We start from the raw sequence: 10,336 nt of genomic DNA, 5'->3' as shown, positions 1-10,336 counted from the left end.
AGCATCTAACCTCCTTGAAATCTTCAACAAAGCTTCATGGCCAATCTCAAATCACAGGCCCTTATATCAAAGGGACGCCTAGACACAGATCCAAAAACAAATTTTAAATTAGTAACATTTGAACCAAAGGTCCTCCCAACAAGATTAGAAAAAAAAACATACTAGAATTTTAAAATTCGGTCTTTCCAATTTATACAGAATGAAGAGGGATCAAAATCGAAATACACAAATTGAATAGGATCAGAACCAAATTTGGGTTTTTACTTCTTACAAGTCATTACACAACAATTTTTTTCCTTAATTGTCTTCGTGTACACACTTAAATCCAAGAAAAACCTTCCTAAAATACCCTTACTGTCCACTCGTTATTATTCAAATAGTGGGAATTCTTTCTGGTCATTACCCAAAAACTTAAGATCTGAAAAGAAGAAATTATTCAAGATACCCTTTTGTATATAGCAGAATATGTCAGTTATACATGATCAGAAACTCAGAGTACCTACCAGCTAAAGTCCTATGTAACAAAACACAGCATTAAGGATGTGAAAGCAATTAACTCACATATGTATACAAGGGTCAAAAACTCAAACCAGCCACCAAGGATAGAGACAATCCATAAGGTAAAAATGACCAGCATGCCCACAAGTTGTTTTTGTAGTTAAAAGTAGCATAAAATTCATCCATGCTAATGATAAGGAACCTCAAAAGTGGGTAGATAGATACATAGACTCATAAATCTCTTTAGATCCTTCCATGTAGTCATTTGCCTCAAGTATAAGCACCCCTGATTGATCTGATCTTTCAGCAAGAGAGCAACACAATCACACAGTTCTTGTGACAATCTAATGTCAGGGAAGTTTGGAGGAGACCTATTAAAAGAAAAGGCATTCATATATTCATGTACAAGATTTTTGTACTTGATTATAAAATAGCAACTCACTTGTTAACGAAGGAAAAGCAAAGAGTATATTATCACATATTTATTGTGGCAATACGTGTTGTTGTTTTCCCCTTTTGTGTAACCATATTCATCCCCCATACGTATCATCGGTACACCCTGCAAAAGGGATAAAGTCGTAAAATAGCAATTTACTTTTAATTTGTCCCTTTTAAGTAACTTACTTGTGAAACCATTAGACAAAGGAAGAAGTTTCTCATTTTTCGTTTCCTCAATCTCTTTACTAATATGCTTACAAACTCCCCCTCCAAAATCAGTCATAGATACACGCATAATATGACAGTTGTTAAAAATTATGCAACCATTTTTTTCATTCTCATATAAATAAATAAAAAGTAAAAGAGATGATATAGGAACAAAATTATCTGCCCGTAATTCCAACTGTTATTGTGACTTTCTCCATCTTTGTTGTCTTCACCATTTGCAAGGTTATGTTTGTCATTGTACATAACTAAGTCAGCCAGTGTAAAGCCATCATGTGCACATATGAAGTTTATGTTGTTCCATGGTTTTCTACCACCTTCCTGATGCATACATATAACATGAAAAAGTGATTAAAAAAATAACAATATCCAATAAGAATGATAAAAAGAAGATAATAAACAGATTAGGGTACCTGGTATAGATTAGGGCTCCCACAAAGGCATTTAGCAAAAGCACCAAAAAATCCATTTGTACCCTTAATGAACTGCCTTACTGTATCCCGATACTGAAATAATTACATTCTTTTTTATAGGCTAATAAGTTTTATAAATTATTGAAAGGAAATAACACTTATTTAAGAAAATAAATGAGCCAAAAAATAGACCTTTCTATTCCATTCTGACGAAATACCCCGGTGAGGAAACACACCGGTAAAGGCCTCCATAGTCCCATGCTTCAGCTATAAGCTAGAAAATAATTGCTATTTATTTAAAAAGTTTAAATTAATAATTTAAAAGATAATTTTAATTGATAATCAATTTAATTACCTTCACTCCTCGAAGTATTGGGTCATTGCTAATCATGTCAATTAATGGTGGGTTGGTGAGAGGTGAGCCAGTTGTCAGTAAATCATCTTCTACTTGATTTCCATATACATTTACTGCATCAAGAAGGCTGAAAGAAAAAAGATAAAAAAAAAGTACAAATGAATGTTGTTTTTTTTCAAATATTGTTAAGATAAGAATCAAAATTGCTATATTAACAAATTAATTCAATATACAGTATAGACCAAGAACTTTTATAAATCATGTGCACAGATAAAATGTTAGAAACCTTACTATAAAGTATAAACTAACAAAAAACTACAAATTTGCAGTTTTGGTCCAAGGGCAAGATGGTCAGTTGAAAAAATATCAACAACTGGGTGTTAGATTGAATGCTCCATATATCAAAATCGTTATGAAACAATAAAATAAGGGCAATGTCTTCCAAACAAATTCTTGTAGGGACCAAAACTAAGTAAGTGCTAAACTCAAGGAGCACAATTGTAATTCACTCTTAAAATAAAAACAGAAAACAAAGGATAGGTAAGTAGCAACCTATATACCTCAAGGAATCTACTATGAATTGGCATACAATAGGATGGTTGCATTTGAAGGTGTTTCCACATCCTGAAATGGGTGTTGGTTAGATGGAATTAAAGGATGAAGAAATGCAATACATAGGGACACGGTAATGGAATAAGCAAGATAATGGAATTATGCAATGTAATCAACAATTCCTATACCTTTGTCATCATATTCAATCCAACCAAAATAGACCCTTAGTGTACCATAAGTATTAAGAGAGATTGCATCACTTACCTTGAGCCCCTACATTTTGTAGAAGCTGTTATATGTGAAGTTTCATCTTCCAACTCTTCCTTTGGCAGAAGCAGTAGCATGCCATTATTTACAGGTTCCTTCCTGTTGACTTCTGCATAGTCAACCAAATTATCAACATATGCTTGGACTTAAACCATCTGTCTGCTCAAAGAAAAAAAATTGAAACTTTCAAATTTGGACTTAAACCATCTATCTGCTCAAAGACTTTGCAGATTTCACTTGATTGTTAAAAGAAGTAATAGTTGCCAATAATTTTACACCATCTGTCTGCTCAAAGACTTTGCAAATTTCAATTGACGGTGTGCCATGATTACACATCATTTATTATCATCTATAAATTAAGTGAGTTGGTAACTTATTCACAAAAATTATTTTTAATGATGTAACCTATTTAAATTCAACAAAAGAATCAAGATTTAAACATGTGTAAACATAGACGAGTCATAATCATGATTTAGAACCAGTGAGGAGTATTTTCCCTTGTACATATAGCTCCAATATAATATATTAAGCATTAGCACCAACCCCAAATCGAAAGAGATTTACCTGCTTAGATAATTAAATGAGAAACTAAAAATATAATTCAATAATAAACAAAGAAAAGAAGAATCTTATGTTAGCTACAACAGTTCTAAAAGTATCTGATCGATATCTTCATTATAGCAGTTAACTTGATTAAGATAGACAAGTAAAAAAGGAGAAGCCAAAACCAGAAAAACAAATTTCAAGAAGAAAATTAATTGTCACCATCAATTATTCAAATTTGAACTAAAGCAAAAAGATACTAAAATAAGTGGCTCTTGTGACTATTACAATATTACAAATAAAAATGTTCGAAAATTCATTCACTGCAAATATTGAAACAAAGAAAAAAAAGTTTGCGCTAGTACAAATAGCAGTGCACAGACGATGACCAATCCCTCTCAATCCTTTCACCATTGTATATACTGTTGGGTTTTGAGCATTCTAACACTCCTAAGTGTACATGCAACCCTAAATACCTTGGATCTATGTTTTCTCTATTATTCATGCAAATATGAACTTTCCAAGGTATTCATCCTAACTAGCGTAATAACATTGATTCAAATGAATATATCAAGTTAGAATTACATACCTCTTTGATGTAGATTGTCTTCATGAAGCTTGAGTGCCTAGTGCCCCAAGTGTGACACCTCAAATGGTTCACACAACACCAAATACACTTGGAATAACTTGAGAGAACATACACACTTCATGAAATCAGTAGCCCTTCATTCTCACACATAGTGACCGATTTCTTGAGCCATGGGATTCTTTTATATGGTGGCTATTAGGGTTACACCATGTAACTCATAACTTTACCCATTCCTTATGCTCCATGGATTTTAACCTCCATGGAGTATCCATGGGTCACCCCATGGACTTAGTCTAACATAAGGAATCTTGGATCACAAGCCCACATATATAAGAATGAATGATTTACACAATCAACCCATATATTTAATTAGTATCCTTTTGATCACTTAATTAATTCTTGATCAATACTAATTAAATAACCTTATTAATATATTAGAACTTATAATATATTAACAAACCTTAAGTGTTATTTCTCTCATTATAGTTTATCCAAATGCATGATGCCATGCAACCCAAATGGACCATGTTGGGTCGGTTCAAGTCTCACCAATTATAGTTATGGACTTATACATTAATCCAACAGTCTCCCACTTGGATAAGTCTAAAACTATTATTGCGTATGACTTCAAGAACCGACTGGCAATCGTAGCTCTCAAAGGCTTCTGTCGAACTCTGACCTTGTCGATGAACTCTGACCTTTGTCAATGACTTGTCCATTAGATAAGGGATCGTATATTCCTCCATTCTAGATATCATATGGACTGATACATGGATTATAATCATTCTCTATGTCCATTTGTTGTTTCCCGATTTCCGATTTATGACGACTGATTAATTGAACAAATCAAATCAGTCCAGGCCTGGCCGAGCACTTACATTTGTCATCACCAAATCATCGAGGGGCCCACAGATATCGCTTTTATCCCGAAGGTAAAAGGAATGGGTAAAATTTGACTCATATGGATTGTTCTACTACTTGTTGAATCATACACAAAGGCACGTTTTATAACATCGAGTTACCAAATGCGTTTTCGTGCAATCAATGTACAACCAACTCATAGTAACAACTCATATCTCTAGGTTTGAAGAATATAAGATATTATCGTCTCATGATCACTCATGATAAAATCCATGAAGTGATTCCAATGAGTGCGGGTTGAATCCAATACTCAGAACTTATGAGCACTCATGAGTGTTGTAGCCCTTTGTCCAACATCTTAGACCTCTACAAGCCAACCCATGACAGTCTTAATTCATATCTACTTCCAGCATATGACCGATTGTGGATGGTTTGAATACCTTAGTCATCCAGAACAATGACCTAGTTATTCTGGAAGTTAAAACATGCAAAGTGAAACACAATAATAATTGAATCCAATATGGTATCAAAACCTATGAACATAAATAAAACACCTTTTATTTATCACCATATGATTACAGATTATTCATTGTATACTGTTTCAGCTATCAACTTTATTCTTGAATTTAAAACAATAGTTGTCCCATGCTCCAAGCATGTACACTATGTTTTCTAAACACTAGTCATGCATACACCAAGTATTCATACTATGTTTGTCTATGATCTTTACTTTGTTAAATAGATCAATTGAACATAACTCTAATGATCCTCTTTTCACAGTCCCAAACCCTTACAGCAAATGCAAGAATTCCAAATTCATGCCACTTACTGAAACCTGTTAGATTCTAAACTTATATGCACCGATCCTATTGTAATGATTATGCACAAAGTCAGAAAGACTTGACAACAATCATTACAGAGCATTCCAAAGGAGATCAGCTCCTTGGAAACATCCTTCTTGCATTAAGTTTCCTAATCTTACACAGATTGAATAATTTCTAACTTTGAAACATTTCCAGATTCCATTTTGACTATCACTTCTGAACAAGAGTTGCCTCCTTACAGATTATGTCAATATGGTCCTTCCAGAATTATCACTATACTTCCAACTGTCCTTGAGCAACCAATCTTTTGTAAACCTTAGATTGTCCTCGACAATTGCTTAATCCTTTTAGTCATATCCAATTTTAGACCTTTTCCCTTCTTAATGCCCCAATCATTTGAAATTTTTTAGAAAGGATGAATATAGCACATGTAATCGATCCTATATCTGAAGCATATGGGACACGATTCATGATGTCTCACATAAAGACTAAACCAGTCTTTTGCTATAACATTTCCATTTCTATTTGCCAAGTTCTCAAAATTCAGATTATGAAAAGGGATGCCATAATCATAATCTCATTTTAGAACGCAAATAATGGACCCATATACATAATTTCCTTATGTTGAGTCATTCCAACATGAAATTCATATATATATATATATCCTTGACTAAATACGACTAAAACCTCAATCTAAGCTTTTAGATTTGAGATGCAGTATAATTTCCTCTCCCTTAATTATAGCAAAACAACTCTTTCCTAATTGAAACTTTTTGTTTTCTATAATTAACATTGCTTACTTGCAATACTTATCATAATTAACATGCTCCCACTAACATGATGATTATTAGCATAACACTTATGCTCCCACTAGCTTTGACATGTACTCAAAAATTAGCTGGACTTCTAGAAATCAATACTTTATTGACTTTCTTACCAAAGTTTAGATTTTCTGATACTAGATTGCTTTGATAAAACTTTATCATAATTATACACTTTAACTTAGATAGCTCACAGGTGTGTCTAAACAATTTTAAGAACTATGAAAAGGGATGCCGTAATCATAGTCTTGATTGTTTAGACCTTTTCCACTTCTCACAAGTCCATGTTAGTGTGCCGGTAAACCACACACGCTCCACTAACGACTTTGAGAATGCAAATATCACAATTGCTATCTAGCTAAAATCTACTTAGTGAAAGTGTTTCCTCACCATCATTTTCATGAATCGGAGAGAAACCTTATGACACTTATATTTAATGGTGTATGTGTTCTTATCCATGTGAATTGCCAAAACCATAGTCACAAGACAAGGATAATGACAAATCCAAACTCATATGGACTGAACTCAATCTTAATTTCTTGCCACCTGGCAGCTCAAGGGTCTGCCATTGCTTCCAAGTTGTTGTGTAACCAATTGAGAACTCTAAGAACTCATATGCAAATCCAACTTTAATTGGAATGGGCACATAATATGTCAACACGATAGGTTATGAACCTCAAGTCGTGTGCTAGTGAAGATCTTCAGGTTTTATTCTTGATTAGTTCTTGAGACTTTCAAGACCTTTAAGACTCCCACTGTCCTCTTGACATATAAGACTCTCTTGTCATATATTCAGGAGATAGTGTGGATTCTAATCAAGACAAACACTTCACACAATTGGCCTTAGTTGGTCTTTGTTTTATCCAAAATATCACAACTTACCAATTTCAAATGTACAAGAGTAGAAAACTTTTACTCTTACATTTAGCAAGTGTTTTAAACCTACTTTAAGACATGTCACTCAAGTTACATTCTTAGAGTAGGACTCTAAGACTTGTATTGGAACGAAGTATGACTCATCTTCTTGATTTAACCATTTCAACAATTCAAGTTCCTCTTCTTAGTCATCCTTAGAGAACTAATTGTGTTGTGGTTTCTTAATCAATAAGATGATCACAAAACTGATACTAAAGTACTCTCCCATCTTTTCAGATTTGAGAAACTTTTATCTTTCTGCCTAAGTTGATTCTTCTTATTCGCTATGTCATACATTGGAACCTTTTCCCAATGTCTCAGAATTACACTTAAGCTTGTAAGTATAACCATATTTACTGAGCTTTAGTAAATTATGACGAATAATCTTATCGATCTTTTGTGGTGGACTTGACCAGTGCACAAGAATGTGTACTCAATCCCTTAGTCCTTCACTTGACTCACATATACATGTGAACAAGGAACTAGTCTTAATTTTTCCAAAGATGAAAAATTCTCATTCATCATGCTATACAACTTGCATGATTCCAAGTTCCGGTCCAATTGAAACTTGGGTGATGAGAATCTTTTCTTATTTGGTAAATTTTGACATTACCACAAATGAAAGAATCAATTTCATATTTCCACTCTTGCTATTAATGGAATCATATAAGCAACAATTTTTTTCCTCAAATGCCATTGTAAGGATATTTTAAAATAAAAAAAAATTCCTATTATTTTAAAAACTTTGCGGAAACACTTATCATTACAATCCATATGAAAACTTGTTGTTCTCTATTCCTAAGCAATATATCATAACTCCTAAGAAGTAGCTCAAGAATCCGATCTTCAAACTATGTGATAGAAATTCATCTACGCGATCAGATTCAACATATTTTTTCTTTAAGTTTCTTCACTTTTCTTTGATTCTTAAAACATCACCATGTGACCCAGTCACATCATGTATCAAGAATCTCAGAATAGAAACTTAGCAGAATTAGATAGTGGACTTTACCTGAAGTAGAGTCAAACTTATTGACTTTAACACCCTTAGGTAAATTGGCAGCTTCGCAACCAATACCCCTTCCTTTGGCAATAGATACCTACGGACCCTTGATAATGGTACATGGGACTATCACAGACTTAGCCTCTCTCTTTACCATTTGGTCAACCAAGTTGACTATGGTCGATCCCTTTCCATTGGGAAGAGAGAGCTTTACTGGATACCCAATGTCATCATTGTCAATGTCCATAAATTTTAGGAAGTTGATCTTAGCAAATGGATAAGATCATTAAGGGTCTTGTCATAGTCTATTTCATAGGAGTCCCAAAAGAACTCACTATGTGACTGAGAAAGTGATTGGACATCCAACTTTCTCTAGACTTTGACACCCAACTCTCCCGGCTAGTCAATAGGTGACTACATCTCCAAGATATGACCACACATAGACCTTTACTTGCCAATAAGGCTTGAGTGACCTTAAACTTTTCAAGAAATAGTAGGTTAGGGAGAATAATTGGAGGAGTTGAAAGAAGTATGATTTCCATGGGACATCATCTTCATTTAGGAAAGCTTGTTTCAAGAGATTTGGGAAGATCATTAATGTCTAAACCAGGCATCTTTTTGGGAGATATTCAAGATAGTTGATTTAAAGTCCTTAATATGACACTCAATATGAAATATTAAGGCTAGGACCCAACACAATACTTTTATAACTTGGAAGAGGGATGTCGTAATCCAAGCTATAAAATATTTGAAGGTAGGTGAATGACGATTCACCAATTTTCACCAAGATAAACGAAATGTATTATTAGGTTTTAATTGGATTTGAAACTCTTAGATCTTTTGAGATTCATTGAACTGTTCAATGGCTTGTTTCAATCTCGAGTGTGCCCTTCTGGTTTTGCGACTGGGATGCCGAGGATCACAAAACAAGGTGTGAAGTAACCATGCAAATATACTTGGTACCCTTACTATTTACCCCTTAATCAATGTGCCTGTTAACCACACACGCTCCACCGATACTATGATAAATATTAAGTTACCCTTTTCCTACCTTGTTAAGTCCAGGTTAGTGTGCCGGTTAACCACACACGCTCCACTAACGACTTAAACAAAGTGCAAAGTGTAATTTCAGGGATTAGTACCTTATTCACTTTTTTTTCCTAAGTAACTAAGATTGGGTATCAATAAGAGTTTAGTTACTTAGTATTTATCATTAATACTTTTAATGAAGGGAGAATTCTAGTCCTTGTCCTACCCATTCGACTAACGACCCTCCACCAGTCAAGGAAGCGGTGGGTGAGAGTGGACACCCATTAAACTGCCATTTTATAGGCAGTAACCTTATACCCCCCCCCCCCCTTATAGACCAGCTTCATGAATGAGGCCTACTAATGGTAAGACGGACTTGCTCTTATACATATATATAAATATAAAGTATAATATTATAAAGTATAAGGGTTGAATTTTAACTTTTAAAATTCTAAGGGCTAACTTGGAATTAAAGTACTCATAAGTCAAAACTTTTCAAATTCCAAAACTAGGGCAAGTTTTGAAACTATTCAAAACTAATTAATTCCATAACTTATGAGTTTAAACTAGTTTTAATTAAAAACTCTTCAAGTTCCATAACTTGTGGACAAGTTATGGAAGACTTTAAACTAATAAAAGAATATAATTTTTCTTTATTTTGTAACTTATGGAATTTAATGAAGGTTATACTTTTTATTACTTAACGAAGTGACTCTTGAACCTCCATAACTTGAGGACAAGACTCTTCATTTTTGTAACCATTGCCAACTTTTATGAGTTTTATGAAACTTTAATGTGACCTTTCATGTAACTTGAGGACAAGTTACACAAACACATTTTAGAATCATCTCTTAGATTAAAATGGATTGAAAACACATAATCAATTAACTTTTCTATTAATCTAAGCAACTCATAAGAACAAGATAATTCAAATCAAACTTTTTCATGTAATTAGTCTAAACCTTAAACTAATACAAAACATGAATCTATTGACAATTATCTT

The 10,336-nt window shown here is 33.6% G+C and overlaps 1 pseudogene; it reads right to left on the bottom strand.

Moving 5' to 3' along the window:
* Positions 1–848: 848 nt before the first annotated feature.
* Positions 849–3,074, bottom strand: LOC145089985 (isoamylase 1, chloroplastic-like; annotated as a pseudogene).
* Positions 3,075–10,336: the final 7,262 nt, after the last annotated feature.

The sequence above is a fragment of the Lactuca serriola genome, chromosome 2 (genome assembly GCF_051521515.1).
Source record: "Lactuca serriola cultivar US96UC23 chromosome 2, Lser_US96UC23_V15, whole genome shotgun sequence".
NCBI classification, from domain to species: domain Eukaryota; kingdom Viridiplantae; phylum Streptophyta; class Magnoliopsida; order Asterales; family Asteraceae; genus Lactuca; species Lactuca serriola.
Note: the sequence above shows the minus strand (reverse complement) of the source record. Positions and strands in the feature narration are given on the sequence as shown.